Below are 5,311 nucleotides of genomic sequence, written 5' to 3'. Positions count from 1 at the left end.
CCTCCTCCTCCTCCTCCTCAGCCCCTCCTCCTCCTTCCTTCTTGTCCTCCTCCTCCTCCTCATCCTCATCCTCCTCCTCCACTTCCTCCTCCTACCTCCTCCTCATTCTTGTGTTCCTCAGCCTCCTCCTCCTCATTCCTGTCTTCCTCCTCCTCCTCCTCCTCATCCTTGTGTTCCTTCTCCTCCTCCACTTCCTCCTTCTCCTACTCGTCCTCCTCATTCTTGTGTTCCTTCTCGTCCTCCCATCCTCCTCCTCCTCCTCCTCTTCTTCCTCCTCCTCATCCTCCTCCTCCTCGTACTCATCCTCATCTTACTAGTTCTTGTCCTCCTCCTCCTCCTCCTCCTCTTCCTCCTCATCTGTGCCCTCCTCCTCCTCCTTGTGTTCCATCTCGTCCTCCTCCTCCCTCCCTCATCCTCCTCATTCTCCTTCTCAATGCCTGTCCTTCTCCTCCTCCTCCTTGTCTTCTTCCTCCTCCATCCTCCTCCTTCTCCTCCTCATCTTAGTAGTCCTCATCTTACTAGTCTTCATCCTTGTCCTCCTCCTCCTTGTGTTCCACCTTGTCCTCCTCCTCTACCTTCTTCTCCTCCTCCTCATCCTGGTTGTTCTCCTCATCCTCCTCCTCCTCATCTCCTTTCAATCTCCTCCTCCTCCTCCTCCTCATCTTCTTCCTCCTCCTCATCCTCCTTCTCCTCGTACCCCTCCTCATCCTAGTCTTCGTCCTTCTTCCTTCCTCCTCCTCCTCATCCTCTTCATCCTCCTCCTACTCTTTCCTCCTCATGTCCATCTCCCTCCTCATCCTCCCTCCTCCTCCTCCCCTCATCCTCTTCATCCTCCTCCTCGAGTCCTCCTCCTCATCCTCCTCCTCCTTGTCCTCCTTCCTCGTCCTCCCTCCTCCTCATCCTCTTCTTCCTTGTCCCTCCTTGTCCCATCCTCCTCCTCCTTGTGTTCCACCTCTCTCCTCCTCCTGCTCCTCTCATCCACCTTCTCCTCCTCATCCCTCCTCTTTTCCTTGTCCTCCTCATTCCTTCCTCCTGTCCTCCTCCTCCTCCTTCCTCCTCCTCCTCATCCTCCTCCTCCTCCCTCCTCCTCCTCCTCCTACTCATTGTCCTCCTCCTCCTCCTCCTCCTCCCTCCTCCTCCTCCCCCATCCTCATCTTAGTAGTCCTTGTCCTCATCCTCCTTGTCTTCCTCCTCATCATCCGCCCTCCTCCTCCTCCTTGTGTTCCACCTCGTCCTCCTCCTCTACCTTCTTCTCCTCGCCCTCCTCGTCCTGGTTGTTCTCCTTCCCATCCTCCTCCTCACTATGGAACCTCATGGAAGCAGAGAGACCATTGTGACACTCTGGTGCCTCATGGATCAGGGGGACCATTGTGAAACTTGGGACCCCATGGAACCAAGGGCCAAGGATGAAGCTGTGGGGCCCATGGAACCAAGGAACCATTGGGACACAGCGGAGCCGCATGGAGCTGAGGGGCCATGGTGACATTGCAAGGCCTCAGGGAAGCACAGGGCCATGGCAACACTGCAGAAGCAAGGGGAACATGTGACACTCCAGGGCCTCATGGAACCCAGGAGACCATTGTGACACTGTGGGGTCCCATGAAACCAAGGGAACATGGAACAGGTCTGGCTGGTTGGGCCTCCTGGGGACCACCTGACAGGTCCAGCTGACCTTGGCATGTCGAGGGCTGCTTCTCATCTGCCCCTGAAGCACTGGGGCTCTGGGCTTTCCTTCTTATGGGAGAGAACTGTCCTTCTCCTCCAGGGTCACGTGGCCAAAATTGAGATTCCTCCTTCAAATTTCCTTATATGCAAAGATTGTTCTCAAATGAAATCTGCCAGGAGACACAGATCTAGCTGCTTTGGCCACCCAGGGGCCACCTCCCATCTGCCTTTGAAACACTGGGACCATGTGCTTTTCTTTCTTAGGGGAAAAAAACATCCACCTCAACCAGGCACCCATGGCCAAAATTGGGCATCTGCCTCCAGCATTCCCTATATCCAAGGATGACTGCCAGACAAAAGCTGCCAGGATGGACAAGTCTTGCTGGCCTTGGCTTCCTGAGGGCTGGCACTCATCTGCCTCTGAAATACTTGGGGCTCTGTGCTTTCCTTCCTAATGAAAAGAACTCTTCTTCCTGTCCAGGCACCCACAGCCAAAATTGAGATTCCACCTCCAAAATGCCCTATATTCAAGGACAGCCCCTAGACAGAAGGTGCCAGGAGAGACAGGTCTGGCTGGCTTGGCCTGAGGGTGGCCACCTCTCATCTTCTTCCAAAACACTTGGACTTCACGCTTTTCTTTCCTGTAGGAAAAAACCATCCATCTTGTCCATGTGCCCATGGCCAAACCTGGGATTCCACCTCCAAAACTCTGTACATCCAAGGATTGCTCCTAAGTGAACGCTGCCAGGACTGACAGGTCTGGCTACCCTTGGCCTCTTGGGGGCTGCCTCTAGCCTTCTTTCCAAACACTGGGGCTCTGGCCTTTCCTTCCAATGGAGAAGAACCATTCTTCTTCTCAAGGTGTTCATGGTCAAAACTGAGATTCCTGCTCCTGAATTTGATGTATCCAAGGACTCCTTCATGACAAAGCTGCCAGGACAAACAGGGCTGGCTGGCTTGGCCTCACAGGAGCCACGTCTTTCCTCTCCCTCTCCCTGTCCTCTTGCAACAGGCAGAAAAAAAACCAAACTCCACAATTTTTGTGAAAGTTGTAAAGCTGGTATGTTTATTACAGTGCTGGACACATGTGAGGATCATTCCCTTAAAATGACATGCGTACCTCTGGGAAGTCCTGTTCTCTTTTTATCTTCCTTACTAATCCATATGCATGCAATTTCACAACAGGTTCATAAATATTCTTTTTACTGATTTTGTGTTACACTTGCGGCTATTTTTTTACCAGAAAGTACAGAAAGAACCCCTGGGCACTCCTGCCCTGTCTCCTGCAGCCTCTCTGTCTGATTCAGAGTTCAAGGGGCCCTTCCTTACCTCTATTCTTCATCCAAAGCAGTTTCTTAGAGCATAGGTTTTTTGTGAAAACAGGCAGTCAGACCAAACAGCTATGGTTGCAAGCAACAGACTTAATTATTTTAAAAGAATTCTTCTTTTAAAAATGTACATTTCATCTAAATCAGAATGATTTCTACTCTGGAAAATTTCCACTCTGTCTCACCCAGCCAGGTAATTAGCATTGACTCCATGATTTACAGAAGGCTGATCAATCTCTTATTATATCATTATTAAGAAACCCACTGCTTTTATAGACAGTTACAATACACCTGGACCTAATTGGTCCTCCAAACCACCATCACCATTGGCTAATTAACAAACCACCCTTTGGTAAACAAATCTCCATCACACATTCCACATGTTCTCAACAACAGCTGCAGCCAATGAAGAAAAGAATTGTTTCTCATTCTTTTCTCTGATCTTCTCACAGACTTTCCCCCAGGATAATGCCTGGGAAAGTTGTTTCTGTCTGTGGCCAGAGAGCTGCTGCCACTCTCTTCTCCCTCTCCCTCTCCACCCCTCCCCTCTCCCTTTGAAATACTTGGGCTCAGTGCTTTCTGTCCTATGGAAAAGAACCATCCTTCTGCTCTGGGTGTCCATGTCTGAAACTGGGATTCCACCTCTAAAATTCTGTATATCCAAGGGTCACTCCCAGGCAAAATCTGCCAATACCATCAAGTCTGGCTGGCCTTGGCCTCTGGTGGCTGGGATCACTGGGACACTGTGGGGACCTCAAAATTCTGGGTCCCAGGGAGTTGGAGGTCTGGCTGGCCCTTCCCATGGAGATCACTGGGACACTGTGGGGACCTCATGGAACCAAGGGGATCATTGTGGCACCACTGGAGCCCATGGAACCAAGGGGATCATTGTGGCACCACTGGAGCCCATGGAACCAAGGGGATCATTGTGGCACCACTGGAGCCCATGGAACCAAGGGGCCATGGTGACACAGTGGGGCTTCATGGAACCCAGAGACCATGATGACTCTGTGGGGCCTGATGGAACCATGGAGACCATTGTGACCCTTCAGGGCCTCGTGTCACCAAGGGGGCATTATGGCACCTCAGGGCCTCATGGAAGCAAGGGACCATTGGGACACTGTGGGGCCCCATGGAACCGAGGGAACATGGAGCAGGTCTGGCTGGCTTGGCCTCCCAGGGGCCACCTGACAGGTCTGGCTGATGCTGGAATGTCAAGGGCTGCCTCTCATCAGCTCCTGGAGCACTGGGGCTCTGTGCTCTTCTTGCTATGGAAAAGAACTGTCTGTCTTTTCAGATGCCCATTACCAAACTTGGTACTCTCCCTAAAAAATTGCCTCTATGCAAGGGGTTCTTGCAAAACAAAACCTGCCAGCTCTGGCTGGCCTTGGCTTCTGGTGGTCACCTCTCATCTGCCCCTGAAACACTGGGGCTCTGTTCCTTCCTTCCTATGAAAAAGAACCGGCTTTCATGTCCAGGGAGCAAGGCTAAAATTAGAATTTTTCTTCCCAAATTGCGTATATCCAAGGAATACTCCCATACAAAAGTAACCAGGACATAAAGTCAGGCTGGCCCTGTCCTCTGGTGATTTTCTTAGACTGTGAGCTGAATGTTTTCATTTGAAAACACCTTGGAGAGGGCCCAGGGATCTCCCAAGGAGGAGTTTTGAGGCCTTGGGGACATGAGCACTACATATGGACAAAGGAGCTCTGTGCTCTCTGCTCTTGTGGTGGTTTTGCATCACAGAAGTGATGTTCTAAGAGAAGCTGCTAGCAGTTTCCTCTGTGTCTGACAGAAAGCCAATCAGTAATTAGCTTTGAGAATTGACAATCTGTTCAACCACTAAGGAAACTGTACACGGCTCTGTGAAGGCACATGTTAAAGATGAGAAAGCCTGGGAGGGTCTCTTTCCCTTCTGGCTGGCACAGAGGTAACAAGGCTGACCCGGCCCCGTCTCAGCCAGGCCGGGCTGGGCGGCTCCTGCCGTGGGGCCGGGCCCCTTGCCAGGGACCCCGCCAGGCCCCATCGGCTGCCGGGCAGGGCAGGGGAGGCCGGGGCCGAGGCGGGCGGGCCATGGCTGCAGTTGGGAACATCTGGGCACTGCTGAGCCCTGCCCCCGCCGCCAGCCGGGCCCGGCCAGGATCCGCCGGGCCCCAGGAGCAGCCCGGGCCGGGCCGGCTCGGCCAAGATTCTGCCACCGCTGGGCTTCAGCCGCAAGCCCGGGCAGGGGGAGGAGAAGCCATCGGCCCCCGGCCGTGCTGCTGCTGTGCTCTGGCCTGGCTGCTGAGATCCTGGCCCTGCCCCAGCGCGGCCCATCC

Source organism: Camarhynchus parvulus, unplaced genomic scaffold (genome assembly GCF_901933205.1).
Source record: "Camarhynchus parvulus unplaced genomic scaffold, STF_HiC, whole genome shotgun sequence".
NCBI classification, from domain to species: Eukaryota; Metazoa; Chordata; class Aves; order Passeriformes; family Thraupidae; genus Camarhynchus; species Camarhynchus parvulus.
The sequence above is the reverse complement of the archived record's forward strand: the minus strand, read 5'-3'. Positions refer to the sequence as shown.